This window comes from Cervus elaphus, chromosome 13 (assembly GCF_910594005.1).
Source record: "Cervus elaphus chromosome 13, mCerEla1.1, whole genome shotgun sequence".
Classification (NCBI taxonomy): Eukaryota; Metazoa; Chordata; class Mammalia; order Artiodactyla; family Cervidae; genus Cervus; species Cervus elaphus.
In genome coordinates this window covers 6,690,205-6,713,531 of record NC_057827.1, presented here as the reverse complement: position 1 = coordinate 6,713,531, position 23,327 = coordinate 6,690,205, and the positions used below count along the sequence as shown (strand labels likewise).

At 36.4% G+C, this 23,327-nt stretch overlaps 1 protein-coding gene across 2 annotated transcripts in view; it reads left to right on the top strand.

Annotated features, from left to right (window-relative positions):
- Positions 1-23,327, top strand: part of UBE3A (ubiquitin protein ligase E3A) — a 92,015-nt gene that overhangs the window by 5,998 nt on the left and 62,690 nt on the right. The window lies entirely within an intron of this gene.

Below are 23,327 nucleotides of genomic sequence, written 5' to 3'. Positions count from 1 at the left end.
CCTTGTGACCTGTCAGAATGGCTATCATCAAAAAATCTACAAACAGTAAATGCTGCAGTGGGTGTGGAGAACACTCTTGCACTGTTGGTGGGAATGCAAATTGATACAGCCACTATGGGGAACAGTGTGGAGATTCCTTAAAAAACTAGGAATAAAACCATATGACCCAGCAATCCTACTACTAGGCATATACCCTGAGGAAACTAGAATTGAAAAAAGACACACGTGACCCAGTGTTCATTGCAGCCCTATTTACAGTAGCTAGAACGTGGAAGCAACCTAGATGGCCATCAACAGATGGATAAAGAAGCTGTGGTGTATATGTACAATGGAATGTTACTCAGCCATAAAAAGGCACACATTTGAGTCAGTCCTAATGAGGTGGATGAACCTAGGGCCTGTTACACAGAGTGAAGTAAGTCAGAAAGAGAAAAACAATTATTGTATACTAATGCATGTATTTGGAATCTAGAAAGATGGTACTGATGACCCTATTTGCAGAGCAGCAATGGAGACACAGACGTTGAGAACAGACTTACCGATGTGGCTTGTGGGTGGGAGGCAAGGAGAGGGTGGGTGGTGTGGTGGAGAGAGTAAGGTGGAAGCGTTATTACCGTAGGTACATAGCCAATGGGAATTCTCTGTGTGACTCAGGGAACTCCAGTGGGGCTCTGTAACAACCTGCAGGGCTGGAGTGGGGAGGTGTATGTATTTATCCCATGCAGATGAGTTTTTAACCTTTTCTAAAATAGATATTTAAGTGGGAGGGGCATGGGTCAACCTATGGCTGACTCATGTTGATGTTTGATAGAAACCAATGCAATACTGTAAAGCAATTATCCCTTAGTTAAAAAAAAAATTGCCCTTGTGAAATATAGCCAATATGCTAACTCATTTATTTTTATATTCTTTGTGATGCAGAGTATATCCTGAATTTTCCTTCCAAATTAAACATACAGACAGTACAGAGAATAATATGATGATGATGTGTGTACCACTCTGTATGGACAAGTGTCACATTTTGTCACTTCTTTGTACTCTCCAGCACCCTTTCTAAAAGTGATGTTCTTTATATTCTTCTCAGATGATTGCTCTAGCACTGCAGATACCACTACAGGAATTTCTTCATACTTACCAAAAAATATTTTCTTATCTTTTACATGTAAAGCATAATTCTGTTCTTCGGAAGGGAAAGGATGAGACGCTCAGCAGTGTTTATAGGTCACAGGGAGAAATGCAAGTTAATTTCCAGCTTATTACCTTAGTATTTTTTCTTAGAAATTCTGTTTATTGTGCCTTGTGTGTATTTGTCAATATTGATAACCTTATGGTGTGCCATGAATAAGGATCCCAAATATTTACCTTTGCTAATAAGTAAAGTTTTTGTTTTCAGAATTAAAAACAAAATTTTTGAGCAGCTGTTGTATTTGACATGTATACTGATTGATAAACCCTATTTCACACAAAGGATAATTAGACAAAATTTTTCTTTCCTAGTTTTCTGAGGTGAGTTGTATTCTGTGTTGGTGATGGAAAACTAGGCTGTTAAAGATAATCCAAATGTAGAGCTCTTTAGAAATGAGAGGCTTTCCCAATTAGTGAAGCTGCCTCATTCATATTCAATTTTTTATACATTTTGCTGTGGCTATGAGAGAGTTTCTGTACCGCCCCCCACCCCTGATTCATATATTGAAATCCTAACACCCCGCCTAGCCTGCTCACCCTGCTGCCATTGTGATGGCATTAGGTGGTGGGGGCCTTCGGGAGGTGATAAGGTTTTCAGAATGGAGCCCTTTTAATGGAATTAGTGCCCTTTGAAAAACTCCAAAGAGCTCCTTCCCTTTTTCTGTCATGTGAGGCTATAGCCAGAAGACCATCATCTATGAAGTAGGAAGCTGATTCTCACCAGATATCAAATCTGTCGGTGCTTTAATTTGGACTTCCTGGCTCCAGAACTGTGAGAAATAAATTTCTGTTGTTTATACACCACCCAGTCTATGGTATTTTGTTACATAAGCAGCCTAAATGGACTAGGACATATTAAACATGTTTAAAGGATAGAAAAGGAAAATAGAAAATTAAATGGATAAAATTGGTAGCTAACATAGGGTTATATTGTGCTTGGTAAAATGGAACTGCTTCTTAAAAGTTGATACAGTGTTGAAATTGAGAACACTTAAGTGTAATAGAAAAGCTGAACTGATGTTAGACTTCTATATACATAAAACTAGATTTCTTCTATTTCTTTAATTATTACCCAGTGTAGTATATTTCAAATTACCTTCAAAATGAAAAAGCAAAAGCTTAGGGTTTCATTTAACTCAGTGAAGAGTCAATCTACTCCCTCCCTCTCAAAATTCCTCTTTGATCTTTTGGGTAGATGAAAGGTAGGGAGGGGTGAATTTAAAAATAGGTGGCTCTCAGTTGGAAAATAGGTAGGTCACTTATCTCAGCTGAAATTAAATGATTTATTTACTTATGGATTGAAAATTCGACATGAACAGTAAATACTTGCTGTCTCTTTTTTCTTCATGTGATCTTTTAGATATTTGTAAGTATTGGATAAATGAACTACTTTATAGTTAGTTCAGAACTACTTTTAGATAGCTCTTGGGACTAATGAACTCTAGGCTTCAGAACTTTTAAATAATTTTAAGTAAAGATGAGCTAGAGGTCAACCTGGGCTTGGGCCAGAGAATCACTTCACTGCCAGTGCTTGCCCTGAATTGACAAGGCATTTCTAGGAGGGTGTGTATGTGCGTGTGCACCAGATTTTGAGAAATTAGAGCTGATCACTCTTCAGCCTACTAAGGTTTTCTTTCAAACAATTAAGATCTAATTCCTGTATGTGCTTGTTTACCTACCTACTGTGTTTAAAATGGCAGTAATTTACAGTAGGATTTATTTTATGTTCTTATTCTGACATCTTTCCTTAGTTTTTTTTTATAAAGGAAACAGGTTGGATTAGGTCATCTCCAAGGTAATTTTCAGCTTGGATATTATATGTTCACTTTAAAATATATATGTATATTTTAATTAAAAACATTTAAAACACAGAGTAAATAATATAGGAAATACTCATTTACTCACCACTCAGAACTATAAATTATGCAAGTCTTGATCCTTTGAGAACCAAATGCACTCTTACATATTCACTTGTAGCTACCTCATGCTCAAGTCCTATTCCATTCTCTCTTTACCCAAGGTAATAATGATTCCAGGGTTCTTGAATTTCATACCCTTGTTTATACTTTTACTGTATTTATGTACTTGTATCTGTGAATGATATATGTGGTGTTGGATTTTGTGTTTTAAAATTTTTGCAAAATGGTATTGTGTGTATCTTTCAGTTTTTTTTTTTTGTTTTGTTTTTTATTTTACTTTTTTTGGCATATGTATGTTGCTACATGTAGCTGTAGTTTATTTAGTTTAACTGCTGTATGGTACTCCATTGTACAATATATCAAATATGTGTGTCTCACTGTTAATGGATATTCTGAGTTGTTTCCTTTTCTGCTGCAATGCTGCAGTGATCATTTGTACACATTTCTTTGTGCATGTATTTCTTTATAGAAAGGTTTGTGGAAATGAAACTGCTGGGAAATACATTGTGAATATCTTTACTAGATATTGCTAAATTCTTCTCTAAAATGTCAGCATATGCTTATCAGCAGTATATGGGCATTTCTTTTTCTAGTGTCCTAGCCTATACTTGAAATTGTCAGATTTTAACATTTTTGCAGATTTGATGGGTGTGAAATGATACCTCATTTTAATTTTCATTTGCCTGATTTATTAATTCTGGGTGCTGGATATATGGATATGAATTTTATTACTCTTTTAAATGTTTCATGAATTAATGTTTTAAAAGGAAAAAAGATAATGTTATATGGCATTTATATTATAAAGGATCTTGGAGATCATCTCATCCAGCATTCTTGATTTATAATGCAGCCAGGAAAGTTAAGGTTAGTCATTAGAATAATAATAACATAGAAAATGGTACTAATATCCATTATGATATTCTCTTCTGGGATATAATATTTCAGTGTTTGAATTGAAGCTTGAGTCTTTTTATGATTTCTGTTTTTATTGAATTTTAATTTTTAAATTTAATTTAAAATTTTAATTTTAATACTGTCTGCTAATCACTGAGAGGTTTTTGTTATTTATCTTTTTGCATTTAGGTCAGTCTGGGAGGGAGTTAGCAATCAGGTTTTTTTTGTATGAAAAACTAGTATCAGCGTTAAGCATTGGATTCTTTCCTCATTAATTTTCTTTAGTATCACCTGAATCAGCTACCAAATGTTTGGGTTTGGTTTTAATTTCTTTATTTTCTTTAAGCACTGTTACTGCATTACTTTATTTCAAATAACTATATTAAGCTTTGAAATCTGTGAGTCAAAACTTACTCTTTTTATTTTCAGAGCTGTCTATTTTTCTTATACTTTCATTCTTCCATAATCCATAGCATATATGGAATTATGTATTTCATATATAATTCCATATATATTCCATAATATATATGGAATAAAATATTCCATAATAATTTAAAACCAGTGTATCAAGTTTCTTTGGGGAAATGCATTGAATATTAACTTTAGAATTGTCATAGTATACATTGCTATTTATTTGTTCTTGTGAATTTTACAGTTTTCTTCATAAATTCCTTTTACACTTCATTGAATTTGTTCCTAGATATTTGGTCTATGCATATTTAGGATTTTTTTTTTCTATTACATTTGATCATTGGTGGTGTTGATTTTGTAGCCATTAACTTGGGGGACCTTCCATCACTACTAATAGTTTGTAACTATTTTAGATTATTGTAAGCAACTGATTCTTTCTCCAGTGATCTTTTAAAAATACAAGTCTTACTTTGTTACTGTTTAAAGTTAAAATTATTTTGTGACTTTCTGTTGCTTTTAGAATAAAATGGGAATCCTTACTTGATCTACAGTGTCCCAGTGAGATCTGTATTCTCTCTGCTTCCTCAGATTTGACTCACATTCTCCTTTTTTAGAACCATCTAACAGTACTGACCTGTATTTAGTTTTTTGAGCTATCCAACCTCCTTGTTGCAAAACTTTTGCCCAGTGCATTTCAGTCTGCTTAGACTGTGGGCAAGAATCCCTTAGGAGAAGTAGAGTAGCTCTCATGGTCAACAAAGAGTCAGAAATGCAGTACTTGGGTGCAATCTCAAAAACGACAGAATGATCTCTGTTCATTTCCAGGGCAAATCATTCAGTTTCACAGTAATCCAAGTCTGTGCCCCAACCACTAATGCCAAAGAAGCTGAAGTTGAATGGTTCTATGAAAACCTACAAGACCTAGAACTAACCGGAATGCAAAAGTAAGAAATCAAAAGATACCTGGAGTAACAAGCAAGCTTGGCGTTGGAGTACAAAATGAAGCAGGGCAAAGGTTAACAGTTTTGCCAAGAGAACGCATTGGTCGCAGCAAACACTGTCTTCAAACAACACAAGAGAAGGCTCTACACATGGATATCACCAGATGGACAATACTGAAATTAGATTGATAATATTCTTTGCAGCCGAAGATGGAGAAGCTCTATACAGTCACCAAAACAAGACGAGGAGCTGACTGTGGCTCAGATCATGAACTCCTTATTGCAAAATTCAGATTTCAATTGAAGAAAGTAGGGAAGACCACTAGACCATTCAGGTATGACCTAAATCAGATCCTTTACAATTATACAGTAGAATTGACAAAGAGATTCAAGGTTTTAGATCTGATAGATAGAGTGTCTGAAGAACTGTGGACGAAGGTTGGTGAATTGTACAGGAGGTGGTGATCAAAAACATTCCCAAGAAGAAGAAATGCTAAAAAGGCAAAATGGTTGTCTGAGGATGCCTTACAAATAGCTGAGAAAAGAGAAGGGAAAAGCAAAGGAGAAAAATATACCCATCTGAATGCAGATTTCCAAAGAATGCAAGGAGAGATAAGAAAGCCTTCCTCAGTGATCAGTGAGAAGAAATAGAGGAAAACAATAGAATGGGAAAGACTAGAGATCTCTTCAAGAAAATTACAGATACCAAGGGAGTATTTCATGCAAAGATGGGCACAATAAAGGACAGAAATGCTACGGACCTAACAGAAGCAGAAGATACTAAGAAGAGACAGCAAGAATACACAGAAGAACTGTACAAAAAAGATCTTCATGACCCAGATAATCACAGTGGTCTGATATCTCACCTAGAGGCAGACAGCCTGGAATGCAAAGTCAAGTTGGCCTTAGGAAGCATCACTACAAACAAAGGTAGTGGAGGTGATGGAATCCTCAAAGATGATGCTGTGAAAGCTCTGCACTCAATATGCCAGCAAATTTGGAAAACTCAGCAGTGGCCACAAAACTGGAAAAGGTCAATTTTCGTTCCAATCCCAAAGAAAGGCAATGCCAAAGAATGTTCAAACTACTGCACAATTGCACTCATCTCACATGATAGCAAAGCAATGCTCAAAATTCTCCAAGCCAGGCTTCAACAATACATGAACTGAGAACTTCCAGATGCTCAAGCTGGATTTAGAAAAGGCAGAGGAACCAGGTATCCAATTGCCAGTATCAGTTAGATCATTGAAAAAGCAAGAGAGTTCCAGAAAAACATCCACTTCTGCTTTGTTTACTATGGTAAAGCCTTTGACTCTGTGGATCACAGCAAACTGTGGAAAATTCTTCAAGAGATGGGAATACCTCACCATCTTACCTGCTTCCTGAGAAACCTGTATGCAAGTCAAGAAGCAGCAGTTAGAACTGGACATGGAACAACAGACTGGTTTAAAATTGGGAAAGAAGTACGTCAAGGCTGTATATTATCACCCTGCTTATTTAACTTATATGCAGAGTACATCATGTGGAATGCTGGGGTGGATGAAGCACAAGCTGGAATCAAGATTGCAGGGAGAAATATTAATAAACTCAGATATGCAGATGACACCACCCTTATGGCAGAAAGTGAAGAAAAACTAAAGAGCCTCTTGAAAGAAGAGTGAAAAAGCTGGTTTAAAACTCAGCATTCAAGAAATGAAGATCATGGCATCTGGTCCCATCACTTCATGACTCATAGATAGGGAAAGAAGGGAAACAGTGACAGACTATTTTCTTGGGCTCTAGAATCACTACAGATGGTGACTGCAGACATAAAATTAAAAGATGCTTGCTCCTTGGAAGAAAAGCTACGACCAACCTAGACAGCATATTAAAAAGCAGATGTTACTTTACCGACAAAGGTTCATAACAAGCTATGGTTTTTCCAGTTGTCCTGTGTGGATATGAGAGTTGGACTGTGAAGATACCTGAGCACTGAAAATTGATGCTTTTGAACTGTGGCGTTGGAGAAGACTCTTGAGAGTCCCTTGCACAGCAAGGAGATCAAACCAGCCCATCCTGTAGTAAACCAGTCCTGAATATTCATTGGAAAGACTGATGCTGAAATTGAAGCTTCAATACTTTGTCCACCTGATGCGAAGAATAGACTCATTGGCAAAGATCCTGATGCTGGGAAAGATTGAAGGTAGGAGGAGAAAGGGACGATAGAGGATGAGATGGTTGGATGGCATCACTGACTCGATGGACATGAGTTTGAACAAGCTCTGAGAGTTGGTGATGGACAGGGAAGCCTGGCATGTTGCAGTCCATGGTGTTGCAAAGAGTTGGTCATGACTGAGCGACTGAATGAGCTGAACTGAGTATACAGTTATCTAGCAATTTTTATTCATCCTTTTGGGCTCAGCTTAAATATTACTCAGAGCAACCTTCCTTGAGAATCTTGTTGTATTTACTAGTGTAGGACTTTCTTGTATGGTACAGTTATTGAATTCTGCTTTTCGTCAGTAAGTACTTATCTCATCTGATACTAAATAATTACTTTTGAATTGAAGATTCAATGAGAAAAATCAATTTTGTTTTATTGCAAATTCAGGCATTTGTGAGTGTTGGATGAATGTATGTTCGTATACTGACTGATCAGAATTGCATTTTTTCCCCTCTAATTAGAGAAATATTACGATAACTGCTCAAAAGAAAATTTAATTAGGCTACAGTCAAGTATTTTACCCTACATTAATCGACAAATGTGCTCAATGTTTAATCTTATGTCCTTCAAGTAGAGATGGTCTTTAGAAATACAATTTTCTGTCTTTTAATAAATACAGTCTAGTTCACTTAAAATTATATTTTGTGAAATTTTAAAGCATTTTGAAGTTAAATTAGAAGCTAATGGTCTTTTGTTATTCTTAATTCAGATTTTAGGAGTTTAGTTGCTACATTTGATAGGTGAAATGTAATAAACTGAAAATATGTGTTCATGATAATTTCAGGGAAAATCCACCTACCTTTAGTTCTTTTAGTATATCGCATTATGAATATTTTTTGTCTGTGCTGAATACTAATGTGATTTTCGGTTTTATTTTAGATTAAGTTCTACGTAAGATTGAACTCAGTTTAACTGTTGTGCAGATGAAAATTTCAAAATACTAAGTCATTTGTACTATGTGTGTGGCACATTTGCTTCTGTTTTCAGATCATGGAATTTTTGACTGGAATAAGTGATTTATGATTAAAAGCTAGGAAATTGAAGTAATTTTGGTAATTTTGAATTTCTAAAGGGTCTCTATAAATGACATTTGAGATCTACACTGAGATAAGATTCTCTCAGTGCTAATAAGTCACATAATAAACACTTAGATAAACATTGGTGAAATGGCATTTTAATGTTGGCAGATCATGAGTTTTGTTCACCTTTTATAGTTTTTCAGGTAGGTAAATAAGCATAGTTTATTTACTTTTGGAAGTGTTCACAGAACCCAGAGGGTGGGGAGGGTCAGGGGTCACATTAGAGAGTTCAGTTCTCTTCCAATTATGTGATTTTGATCTGAAATTCTACTCCTGTATATATAAATATCACTGTATAAAACTTAGATTTGCCAGCATGGCCTCAATTCTAAATAGTAGGTTATTCCTGTAAATCATAAAATCAGAAATTGTAGCACTTTAACATTTCCAGAGAGCTCTTTAATAATTCATGGTTGGTTGCGCATCCCCTCAAATATTGGTGTATAGAATTATTTTTGAGAATAAGGAAATACAAGAAGTAATATGTATTTTTTAAAGTATAAAAAAGTGAGTTTCCTCTTCCTTTCTTATTAGCCAATTCCAAAACTTAACAGTTGTTAAATTTATGTGTAGAAAAGCATCACAACACCTGGTGAATACCAAACAAATTAATTGTAAGTACAGGTATTTGTAGTGGTTTATAAAAGTCATTGCATATACCTTATGTAATTTCCAACTTTTGAGATAATTCATGTGCCATAAAATCTACCCTTTATAGTGGGTTTTAGAATATTCAGTTGGCAACCATCACCGTTATCTATAAATTTTAAAATATTTTAATTGTCCCCAAGAGAAACCCTATACCTGTTATTCGCCATTCTTTCCTTCAGCCCCTGGCAACCACGAATTGTCTGTCTTTCTTTGTGGGTTCCCTGTTCTGGATATTTCATATAAATGGAATTGTATGGGTATGTTTGTGTATGGCTTCCTTTACTTAAATATTTTGAAGGTTCATTAATACTGCATTGTATGAGTATACACATACTGTTTATTCAGTCATCAGTTGATAATTTTGGATTGTTTCCATTTTTTGTTTATTATGAATCATGTTATGAATATTCACATAGAAGCTTTTATGTGGACATACATATTCATTCTCTTGAGTACATAACTACGAGTGAAACTCTTTGGTCTTAACTGTGTTTAACATTTCAAGGAACTGCCAAACTCTTCCAAAGTGGCTGCGCTGTTTTACAGTTGCATTAGTAATGCATGAGAGTTCATTTCTAATTACTTACCCTGCCAAACCAGTTGTCTTGTGGATGTGAAGGTGTCTGTGGTTTTGATTTGCATTTGCTACATGACTAACAGGGCCTACCAAGTGACACTAGTAGTAAAGACTCCGCCTGCCAATGCCAGAGACGTAGGAGACACAGGTGCAGTCCCTGGACTGGAATGCTGCCTGGAGGGGGCATGGCAACCCATGCCACTATTCTTGCCTGGAGAATCCCATCTCAGAGGAGCCTGGCGGGCTACGATCCATGGGGTCACAGAGTTGGACATGACTGAAGCGACTTAGCGCGTGTGCATGCACAGATGACTAACATTTGTACTGATTATACATCTTTGGAGATCTATTTAGATCCTTTTTATTTATTTTAAAATTGGGTCCTTTTTCTTTTTATTTTTCTGGATGCACATCCCTTCTCAGATATGTGATTTCTAAGTATTCCCCCCCCACCAAAAGTTGTTTTTTCAGTTTCTTTTTTCCTCTGAGGCATACAAGTTAAGTCCAGTTTACTATTTTCTTTTGGTGTTACTTAAGAAACCATTGCCTAACCAAGGCTGTGCAGATTTATAACTGTTTGCTTCTGAGAGTTTTGTATTTTTTGTAGTCTTAGCTCTTACATTTTTGTTTGTCATCTGTTTTGAGTTAATTTTTGTGTATGATGTTATATGAAGTAAGGGTTCAACTTTATTTTTTTCCATGTAGATATCCTATTGTCCCAAAACCATTTGTTGAAAAACCTGTTCCTTCCCGTTGAATCATCTTGGCACCCTTGTTGAAAATCAGTTGGCCATAAATGTAAGATTGTATTTCTAGACTCTGAATTCTCTTGCATCCATTATATCTGTTCTTCAGCCATTCACACACATTCTTGATTGCTGTAGATTTGTAGTAAATTTTAAACTTGAAAACTGTGAATATTCAAACTTGGCTACTCTTAGTATCTGTATTCTCTTAGCTATCTGTATTCTCTGAATTTCTGTGTGAATTTTAGAGTTAGCTTGTCAGTTTCTGCTAAAACAGGAGCCAGGATTTTGATAAAATTTGTGTTGAATCTTTTGATCTCTTTAAGGAGTTTTCTTGCATTAATATTTTTCAATTCATGAACATGGAATGTCTTTATTTATTTATTTTAATTTAATTATTTTAATTTATTATTATTTTATTTTTTAGGTCTTTAATTTTTTGTTTTGTAATTTTCGTTGTACACATTTAACACTTCTGTTCAGAAAGAAATGTATTTTGTTTATATTTCTAAGATTCATTCTTTTTGATATTGAACTACTAATGAAAGTTCTAAAATTTTATTTTCAAATTGTTCATTGCTTGTGTATTTGTTTTCTGTACAACTTGGTTCCCCCCCGCCCCACCCTAGCAATTTCTCATAGAAATCTTTTCCATGTGAGTGGTCACATATGCATCTCTACTCATTCATTTAGCAAATAGTTTTTAAGCATCTCTTGTGTTACAGGCATTTTTCTAGATGCTAGTAGAGACAGCAGTGTACAAAATCCACCAAAGCTCCTGTTTTGATGGACTTTTGCTTAGTAGGGAAAGAGATCATAAACAGCAAAAGCAAGATATGTTGAATATATTGTGTGTTGCAGTTTGTATGCAGTTGCAATATATTGTACTTCTAAGGAGAAAAAGGAGTGGGAGATGAAATATTTGAGAATGCAGGGGGGCAGTGCAAACTTTATTATGACCAGAGAAAACATCAGTGAGATGGTGACTTGAGTAAAGAACTGAAGGGGATGAGATAGCTAACCATATGGATAACTGTAAGTAAAGTTGCTCAGTCATGTCCGACTCTTTGTGACCCCATGGACTGTAGCCTACCAGGCTCCTCTGTCCATGGGATTTTCCAGGCAAGAGTACTGGAGTGGGTTGCCATTTCCTTCTCCAGGGGATCTTCTTGACCCAGGGATTGAACCCAGGTCTCCAGCATTGCAGACAGATGCTTTTACTGTCTGAGCCACCATGGATAACTGAGGGAAGAGCATTTCAGACACAGTGGGTAATGCATAAGGAAACAGTGAGGTGGGAGAGCGCCTGGTTTGTTTGAGAAACTGCGAGGTGGCCGGTGTGGCTTTAGAAAAGTAAATGATGGAGATAAAGTCAGAAAGGGGAATGTAGGGCACATAGCATTTGGTCGTAATGAGGGGTTTGAATTTTACTTTTGAGTGAGATGGGAAGCCCTTGAAAGTTTTTGAGCAGAGTGGAAAGTTCTGACTTACGTCAGAAGATCCCTCTGGCTGCCATGGTCAGTGTAGATTGAAAGAGAAGGGCAGAACCAGGAGGCCAGCTGGTAGGCTACTACAGGAATACACATAAGAGGTGATGATGGGGGCTTGGACAGGGTGAGGCCGATGAGGTTGGTGAGAAGAGGTTGAATCACTGATAGTGCTGAAGTTCTAGTCTGTAGGATTTGGTGATCGGTCAGATGTAAGTGTAGAATAAAGGGAGAAGTAAAAGATGACACTGAGGTTTTGACTAGAACAACGGACAGAATGGAGTTGAACAGTACTTTTTAATTATTGCATCAAATCTGTGTATGCTATCACATACCCACATAACTACAGATAATTGAGATTTCTCTACTTTGTATTTTATCACTGATTTTTTGTTAAATACAGTATGGCTATATGAAAGTGTATTTATTTATTTATTTACTATTTAGTTATCTAGTGAACATTTGCATATTTTCCAGTTTTAGGCTGTTGTGAATAAAGGTTCTCTTTGCACGTGTCTTTTGGTATGTGAACATGTTTGCATTCCTCAGATTTAAAGGCCTTTAATTGGAATTACTGGGTCATGTGCTTCCTGGGTGGTGCTGGTGGTAAGCTGCCTGCCAGCGCAGGAGACATAAGAGATGTGGGTTCGATAGCTGAGTTGGGAATATCCCCTGGAGGAGGTATGGCAATCCACTCCAGTATTCTTGCCTGGGGATTCGCATGGATAGAGGAGCCTGGTAGGCTACAATCCATAAGGCAACTTCGTATGCACATGTTAGTTGTATGTTTAAATTTACAGAGAACTGATGCACCTTTCCAGGTGGTTATACCTTTATTAAGCATTCTCAGCAGCAGCATACTAGAGTTCAATTTCTTGCACATCCTTGTCAACATTTGATACTCTCAAATTGCAGACACTGATGGGTGTGTAGTGGTATCCCATTGCAGTTTCTTTTTAACTGTAATAAAATATGCATAACATAAAATTTATCATTTTAACCATTTTAATTGTGCAGTTCAGTGGCATAAAGTACACTCATATTGGGCGACCATCACTCTTAACCCATTTTTGAAACTTGTTTGTCATTCCAAACTGAAACTCTGTCCCCGTTAAACAGTAACCAGCTAATTTCTTCCCTTACCTCCAGTCTCTCTCCTACTTTCTGACTGAATTTGGCTGTTGTAAGTACTCATGTAAGTGAAGTCATAGACAATGTTTGTCTTTGCTTTTGGTTTATTCCAGCTAGCATGATGTTCTCAAGGTTGACTCATGTTACATCATATATCAGAATTTCTATTTCAAAGCTGAATAATATCCACTGTGTCTATATACCACATTTTGTTCAATCATTCATTCATTGAGACTTGAATTCCTTCCTTCCTTTGGCTATTGTGAATAGTGCTACTATAAACATGGGGTGTAAAAATCTCTTCCAAGTCCCTGCTTTTGTTTCTTTTGGTTATATACCTAGGAATGGAATTGCTGCGTCATATGGTAATCTGTGTTTAATTATTTTGAAAACCAATATACCATTTTCCATAGCAGTTGTACTGTTTTACCTTCCCACAAGGATTCCAGTTTCTTCACATCTTTGCTAATACCTTGCTAATGTTATTTTTAAAAAGAAATTGTCATATAATGGGTATGAAGTGTCATTGTTCTTCTAATTTGCATTTCCCTGATTGATGATATTGAAGTTTTCATATATTTATTGGCCATGTTTATATCTTTTTGTGAATATCCAACTAATTTGATTCTTTTTCTTTTCAGGCTACAAGTTCTTTTTTAGACAGGCATGTGTTCCATATCATTACTGATTTGGGGGCAGGGTACTTATTTTATTAAATTAGTGAAAATGAAGTTGCTCAGTGGTGTCCAACTCTTTGCGACCTCGTGGACTGTAGTCCATGGAATTCTCCAGGCCAGGATACTGGCGTGGGTAGCCGTTCCCTTATCCAGGGGATCTTCCCAACCCAGGGATTGAAACCAGGTCTCCTGCATTGCAGGCAGATTCTTTACCAGCTGAGCCACAAGAGAAAAGCCCAAGAATACTGGAGTGGGTAGCTTATTGCTTCTTCAGTGGATCTTCCCAACCCAGGAACTGAACCTGGGTCTCCTGCATTGCAGGCAGATTCTTTACCAACTGAGCTATCAGGGAAGCCCTAATTATGACGAGAGTAGTGTTGAAATGTTTAACTATAATTGTGAACCTGCTATATTTTCTTTCAATTCTGTTCCTTTTTGTTTCATTTATTTTCAAGTTCTATTATTAGGTGCATTCACATTTAGGACTGTTACATCTCCTTGATGGATTGATTCTTTTTCACTAAGAAATGTGTCTCTTCTCTTGGTAATGTTCCTTGGCCTGAAGTCTGCTTTGTCTGGTGTTAATAATAGCTACCCCTCCTTTCTTATGATTCGTGTTTACATGTTTCTGTTTCTTTACTTTCAACTTACACGTGATTATATTTAATATTGTCTTTTATAGTTTGTAGTTGCATCCTTTTTGATTGTTTACAATCTCTGCTTTTTGAGTGTTGATCCATTTATATTTATTTTAATTGTCAATATGGTTGAGTTTAAGAGTATCAGGTTACTGTTTGTTTTTTAGTTGTGTTATTTATACTACTTCCCTCCCCCACTTCCTGCTTTCTTTTGGATTAAGCATTATTTAGAAGTCTTTTATCTCCAGTATTAGCTTTTATCTCTTTTTTCCCCAGTTGGTTGCACTAGTATTTACAGTATACACCTTAGTTTATCACAGTCTGCCTTTAAAATAAGACCTCTTGGAGTACAGGAATTCTAGAACATTATAAATTCGTTCACCTTTCTTCATCCTTTTTTACCATTTTAGTCTTCTGTTTTGCTTTTATGTAAGCTATAAGTTCCACAGTAGAATTTCTGATTATTTCTTTAAATAGTCAGCTGTTATATAAATAAGTTTAAAAACCAGGAGCAATATTCTTTTATGTTTTTTGTTCATGTTTTCATTTCGTTTCTTTTGTGTAGATTTTTTTTCATGAACCCAAATTTCTATCTGACATTATTTTCCTTCTGCTTGAAAAAATAAAAAAAATTTCCAGAGCACTAAGTCTGTTGTACCTTATTTAATGTCTCATATCTATCTGTTAACTTGTTTTTTTTGTTTTTTTTTTTTGATGCTTTTCAAAGTTTTGTTTTGGCCAAAAAGTTCGGGATTTTCCGTAATTTTATAGAAAATTCCAAATGAACTTTTTGGCTAACTCAGTAAGTTGCAGATGTTAGAATATCTCATCCTTAATTTTGTCATATATAGTTAACTAAAACTTATGAAATGTATTATTATTAATTTAGTGTATTGCACTTAATTAAATGTAGTATATTTTTCTGGTTATCTGTTGGTACCTAACAGATCACCCCAAACTTAGTGTACCCCAAACATCTGCAGTTATTTATTTTGCTTATAAAGCTGTACTTTGGACACAGATTGGCCAGGATAGCTTGTCTTGGCTTCCCCAAATTGGTTGTTTTGTTTTATACTCTTAACAACAATTGAAAGTTTCCAGTTGCTCTATATTCTTATCAACTTTTGGGACTCAGTTTTTTTGACATAGCCATTCTAGTCGATATATAGTGTCTATCTTAATATTTTGAAGGATATTTATCACTTGATACATAACTCTAGATTGACATATTTTTCTTTCCCCATTTGTTTCTGATGAGAAGTCTGTGGTTATGCTTATGTTTCTTCCCCTGTTCATAAAGTCATTTTTCCCCCCCTCTGGTCTGGCGTCTCTTTTAATATTTTCTCTTTATTCCTGATTTTCTTTGTGTGTTTATCCTGCTTAGGATTTATTGACTTTGGGTGTTTGTTTTGGTTTGGTTTGTTTTGGTCTATGTGCTTATGCTTTCATCAAATTTGGAAAAGTGTCAGTCATTATTTCTTCACATGTATTTTCTTAAAGTCACTTCTCTTCCTTCTACACTGTTTTCCAGGAACTCTGGTTATATGTATAATGTTAGATTATTTGATAATTACATTCAGATCATTAACATTTTTAGTTCTTTTTTTGTCTCTTTCTGCTTCCACTTACTTTGTCTTGTATTTTACTGTTTTTCCCCCATGCAGTGTCCAATATTTGAGATGATTTATGTATTTATGTAAATATTTTATATTTATATATATTTACATACATTATTTTGTATTTCTTAAAAGTTTCATTTTCGTATATCCCTTTGAATCCTTGATCATGTTTATAATATCTATTTTAAACGTTCACATCTACTGATTCCGTCAGTTTTTTCACTTCAGGGTCTTTTGACTGGTTTTTCTGTTGGTTATGGGACTTGTTTTCCTGTTTATAAATTTAGTGGTTTACTACTGGATACTGAATATTGTAATATTCTGTTGTTGAATGGCTGGATTTTGTTGTCTTTTCAAATGTTAAATTTTGTTTGGGCAGCCAGCGAAGTAACTTGTTGCTCAGCTTGATTCCTTCAAGGCTCTGTATCTAGAGTGTATCTAGAGAAGGCTTTACTTTTGGGTTGGTAGCTACTAGAACAGCATGGCCTTTCTTAGTTTTCTACTAAATGTCCTGTAAATGTCTATGAAATGTTCTAAGTGTCATCGTGTTCTCTTCATTCTGATTGGGAGGAACTTAGGGATCTCCCAGTCCTGTATGAGCACCAGGAATATTTCGGCTCACAGCTCCTCTTTCTTCAGCTTCATGGAGTCTTTCACTTTATTCATGCCCAGTTTAGTATATAATGACAGACTTGAAAGGACCCTCAAGTGGCAGGCTTTTGGAGACTTTTCTCTGCTTAGCTCCCCTCTCTGGCACTCAGTCTTACTAAATGTCCTACCCATTTCAGCCTACTCAACTCTGACCTCCTGCTTCACACCCCAGTGAGACTGCTGTCCTCTGTCCGGGTTTCCCTCCATTGACTCCAGCAGAAAGTTGCCTTTAGGCAGAAATTCAAGCATTCAAAGGGTTCACCTTAATTCACTTTATTCTCATGGATCATAGGCTCACACTGCCTGCTACCTAGGGTCTGAAAACATGTTTTTTCGTGTATGTTGTCCAGTTTTCTTGTTTTTGATAAGAAGCAACTGTTAGATACTTTTTGAATCTTTCTCTGGACTTACTTTCTGTTTCATCTACATTTATTTATCAAGGGCTCGTACCATACTGTGCTTTTTCAAATAAATTTTTGATTCAAGTGTGATACACATACAAAAGCATATGAGTGTGCACATAGGTTGTTGAACTTCACACACTGAGCACATAGATGTAGCCGGCATTCAGATCAAGGAATAAGATCAGTTCCTCTGAAGCCCCTTGTTCTCTCTTTGCCATTAATTCTCTTTCCCCAAGAGTAACCAGTATCCTGACTTCTACTAGCATAGATTAGACTTTTCTGTTTTTATATTTTACCTAATTAGAAACAATCACATTTAGTTGTATCTGACCTATCTCACATACCGTATTTGTGTGATTCATCCACAGTGTTGGTTGTTGCTGGTTGCTTATAATTTCTGTTTGGTACAGTTGACCCTCCAGCAAAGTGTGGGCTAGGGGTGCGCATCCCCTGCATAGTCAGAAATCTGCACGTATAACCTTACAGTGGGCCTTGCAGACTTGGCAGTTCTGTGACTTCAACCAACTGTAAATAGTATTACTATATTAGTGTATTTTCTGAAGAAAAATCCACATTTAAGTGGACCTGCATAGTTCAAACTTGGATTGTTCAAGGATCAGCTATATTTTGTTTTTCATTCTACTGCTGATGGACATTTTAGTCATTTTTGGTTTAGGGTGACTAAGACTGTTATTACTCTCAATTTTCCACTAAATGTCTTCTAGTGAACGTGTGTTCTCATTTCTGTTTGGTGTACCTAGTGGAATTTTTAAGGATATGTATACATTTAGTTTTAGTAGATAACTATCAAATTTTTTTTGAAGGGGTTGTGTCAATTTTAATTATACTATTTAATAGTAAAGCCGGACGCTTTAGTCCTTGGTAGAACAAGTTCTTTGGAAAGAGAGACGTTTCTTTTAGAAAATGAAATTTTCTTGGTGATTCTTACATCTTTGAGCTTGAGAATATACTTTCGTTAAATTGACTTGGGGTAAATTTGTGTTATTTTGGAATTAAGGGACACTCTTGTTTATTCATCCGTGAATTGCGTTTGGAACTAGTTCAGAATCCTTTGTCAGGCCATGAGCTTTACTCTTTTTTTTTTTTTTCCCCCTTGTAGAGGAGAGGTGTAGAGTCAGGAAAACAGTCCCCAATACGATGAAAGTAAACATGAAGGAGATGCGCCTTTCCCTCAACCAGCTTATAATTAGAAGCACTGAGAAATGTATGCAGATAGCTATAATATATAAAATAATAAACTTAAAATAGAAATTAAAAAAAAAGAAATTAATACAGTGTTAGGACTATATAGTAAATGATTATTTACAGAAGAGATTAGAGAATTGTGTGGTACAGTATTTAAAATGAGTATTTTTTAACAGGGCATAATAGATGGGTGAGAGATAAAGGTTAGCAAAAGATGGAGAAGTATTTCAGGGTAAAGTGTTGTGAGAAACAAAAACATTGAAGTCAGAAATAAAGATGGCTAGTAAGCAACAGTTAGAACTGGACATGGAACAACAGACTGGTTCCAAATAGGAAAAGGAGTACGTTAAGGCTGTATATTGTCACCCTGCTTACTTAACTTATATGCAGAGTACATCATGAGAAACGCTGGGCTGGATGAAGCACAAGCTGGAATCAGAATTGCCGGGAGAAATATCAATAACCTCAGATATGCAGATGACACCACCCTTATGGCAGAAAGTGAAGAAGAACTAAAGAGCCTCTTGATGAAAGTGAAAGAGGAGAGTGAAAAAGTTGGCTTAAGCTCAGCATTCAGAAAACAGATCATGGCATCTGGTCCCACCACTTCATGGCAAATAGAAGGAGAAACAATGGAAATAGTGAGAGACTTTTATTTTCTTGGGCTCCAAAATCACTGCAGGTGGTGACTGAGGCCATGAAATTAAAAGATGCTTACTCCTTGGAAGAAAAGTTACGACCAACCTAGACAGCATATTCAAAGGCAGAGACATCACTTTGCCAATAAAGGTCCGTCTAGGCAAGGCTGTGGTTTTTCTAGTGGTCATGTATGGATGTGAGAATTGGCCCATAAAGAAAGCTGAGCTCTGAAGAATTGATGCTTTTGAACTGTGGTGTTGGAGAAGACTCTTGAGAGTCCCTTGGACTGCCAGGAGATCAGTCCTGAATGTTCATTGGAAGGAGTGATGTTGAAGCTGAAACTCCAATCCTTTAGCCACCTGATGTGAAGACCTGACTCATTTGAGAAGACCCTGATGATGGGAAAGATTGAAGGCAGGAGGAGAGGGGGACAACAGAGGATGAGATGGTTTGATGGCATCACCGACTCGATGGACATGAGCTTGAATAAACTCTGGGAGTTGGTGATGGACAGGGAGGCCTGGCGTGCTGTAGTCCATGGGGTCGCAAAGAGTCGGACACGACTGAGAGACTGAACTGAACTGAAGTATGTGATAGCCAGTAATCCAGTGATGGGACTAGATCATCAAGTACCTGGTAATGATGTCATACAGTAGGCAGTAAGGGTGGGACTGGTAGCAGGAACTTTGTATGATAGTTTGAAATTTATTCTGTGGGCATTGGGAAAGCATAGAAGATTTTGAGTATGAGAGTGATATAGCCAAATTTGGTTTTTGAAAAAGATTATTCTAGCAACAGAGTCAAAGATAGAGGAAAACGGGAAATCCTGTGGAGTAATGAGCGTCTGTAACATGAGACTGTTGGTTTGTATCGGAAAAAAAGGATACAAGTGAAATTTCAGAGAAAAAGTTTACAGGATTTTGGTATAAATTAGAAATGTACAAGCACAGGAGCAAGCATCTTTTAATTTCATGGCTGCTATCGTCCACAGTGATTTCAGAGCCCAAGAAAATAAAATTTGTCACAACTGTGGTTTTTCCAGTAGTCATGTATAGATGTGAGAGTTGGACCATAAAGAAGGCTGAGTGCCAAAGAATTGATGCTTTTGAACTATGGTGTTGGAGAAGACTCTTAAGAGTCCCTTGGACTGCAAAGACATCAGAACAGTCAATCCTAAAGGAAATCAACCCTGAATATTCATTGGTGCTAAAGCTAAAGCTCCAGTACTTTGGCCACCTGATGAGAAGAGCTGACTCATTGGAGAGGACCCTGATGCTGGGAAAGATTGAGGGCAAGGGGCAACAGAGGATGCGGTGGTTGGATGGCATCACTTACTCAATGGACATGAGTTTGAGCAAACTCCAGGAGATAGGAGGGACAGGGAAGCCTTGTGTGGGTGGGGCACAAAGAGTCGGACACCACTTAGTGACTGATCAATAATGGAAGGAAGAAACATGGTCTTTAGAATCAGACAACTTGATCTTAACCTTATATTTACTAGTTAAGTGACCTAAAACAAGTCACTTCAAAGGAAATGTTCCTCTTTTGTAAGATGTTTATCCTGAGAAGTATATTTTGTGAACATTTTCAAGCAGTGGAAGTATAAAAACGAATTATGTGTGTGTTCTCTGAAAGTGTGGTCTAGTCTGAGAGAAGAGGCTGGACTGGCAGATTTTTTCCAAATCATGTACAGTTTCATCTGAAATGCTACTCTGGAACAAAACCAACAACAGAATAATTGGGGGAAGTGTTGGGAGTGTGGGGGAATTTCTGAGATAGAATTGATAGCAGTGGGTTAGTTTGTTGTACTAGAAAGGGCTTCTCTTTAGAATATGACTCAGTTTTCTAATTTGGATGACTGGACTGGTAATGGTATCATTACTTCCCCTGGTTTTTCTTAATATGTCTGGGATAAACATTATTCATGCCTCAGTGCTCAGTTTATATGTTACTTTATAAAGAACATCTTTACTTTTTTCCCAGACTAAGTCAGAATACTCTATTTGTGCACTTAATATTGTAGTTTCTTCTTCACAACACTTAACTGTGCATTGCAGTTACCTACTTTATTGTGGTTTTTATTGTTTGTGCCCATTTCCCCCATTACATGGGAATAAGAGCAAGTCTAGTTTCCAATTCTGGGGAAGGGGTCACTAAAACTTTATTTATAGACTGAATTTTGAATTTAATTTTTAAATTAACTTATTAATTTTAACTGGAGGCTAATTACAATATTCATAGTGGTTTTTGCCATACATTGACATGAATCAGCCGTGGGTGTACCTGTGTTGTCCCCCATCGTGAACCCCCCTCCCACCTCCCTCCCTATCCCATCCCTCAGGGTTGTCCCAGTGCACTGGCTTTGAGTGCCCCACTTCATGCATCGAACTTGGACTGGCGATCTATTTCACATATGGTAATATACATGTTTCAATGCTATTCTCTCAAATCATCCCACCCTCGCCTTCTCTCTCAGAGTCCAAAAGTCTGGTCTGTATATCTGTATACAGATATCTGTATATCTGTAAGAACATGTCTAGTTTCTTTACCAGTATGTCTTCATCCACTTGTAGACCTTCAAACATATTTTAAAATTTGAGCTATAATTGATATATAACATTGTAATTAGTTTTAGATAGTAGACATTCTTTAAATGATCTTTAGTATCAAACTGTACAGTGTTTGGGCTAAATAAAAACGAGGGGGGGGATAAAGAATGGCACCATTTTTTCTTGTTTTTCACCTTTTTTTTTTTTTTACGATTTTTCTTATAATCTGTAATTAGCAGGACAACAAGAGTAGGAAGAGTAGGCACATCAGGGTGGAGTGAGGTTTTTTTTAAAATAATTGAGTTTGATTTTATATGCTAATGAAACATCCCAAGTGCATGTGTACCGTTGGTAACTGAGAGTAGCAGGCTTATGACTCAAGAGATCCAGGCTTAAAAGGTGTAAAGATGTGAGGGATCTTAAAAGATGTTAGGGATGCTAAGTATTTAGAGGTGATAGAGGAACAGGTGCTGACCTTGTCCAGAAAATTAATTTAACCTAAATTAAATAGCCCCTCTTTTTATGTTAAGAAAAGGACTGCTGATGGAAACTTAGAGGCTATGGTTGGGGAGTAGGAAAATGAACTACCAGAAGACTTAGTTCCAGTCAGAGGTAGAACACTGGCAGATACAGCATTATGGAAGCCAGGAGGGGTGAGAAATGGTTAGCATTGTGAAATACTGCAGAGAAAAAGTAGGATTAAGAGGTCATAAGATTTAGGACATAAGAGAATGATGATGACTTTTATAAGAAAACTTGCAGTATGTGAAAAGTTTTGTATGTTAGCATCTGAGCTAATGGTCTTTCTGGTGGTTAAAGGAAGGTAATGGTACTGTAAAGAGTTAATGGAGTTGAGGGAATTATGTTGGAAGTACTATAAGAAAGTAATATTTAGAAATTTTAGCTTAACTGCAGAGTGAACTAGAATGAGGAGAACCTGAAGGCAGGAAGATGATGCAGGAAAGTTACTGGGAACAGTCTTTTGTTGAGAAATTTATGAATGTACAAAGCGGAATGAGTTTGTCAACAAGTAGCTTTCCCATAAATTTAAGTCACTGTAAACATGGCATAAATGAGAACAGGCTGCTCAGTGGACGTGATGAAAAAGTGATAGAAAAGGTAGTCTGGAGATTAAGTTGGTCCTAGGGTTACAAGGGGATGAAGGAAATAGGCTATTGGAGAGGAGCTAAAAGACATGACAGACGTGTTAATAATACATATGCACCTGTGCAGAGGGAGAAAAGGGAGAGTAGGCAGATGGACTGCTTTAAGGATAAATGAAAATGATGGCAGGACCGGTGGATATAGATTCATGTTGACACATCTTATTTTTAGATGCATTTCTTACTCTTTGATTTATAGTGAGCCCTCTGTTGAATATAAAGAAAATAAAGGCATTAGGTGTGGTGTAAGAGTGCTAATGGTTAAATTTGCAGAGTGCAACTAGCATTTTTGGTGCTTACAGTTTCTGTTACTTATTCTATATCTTCATAGATATGGTATATGTCTTCGATAATTATGTATTCCTAATCTTCTAAGGCAAAGTATCTCAAATTGGGGTATGCATATCACATGAAATACAGATCCCTATATCCCCATTTTATGTACTGAATCACAGTCTCTGGAGGTTGAGATCAAGTAAGTATCTGCATTTTTTTTTAGAGATTCCTTAGGTGATTGTATTATAGAAGAGAGTTTGAGACTCAGTCTGTTAAGATCT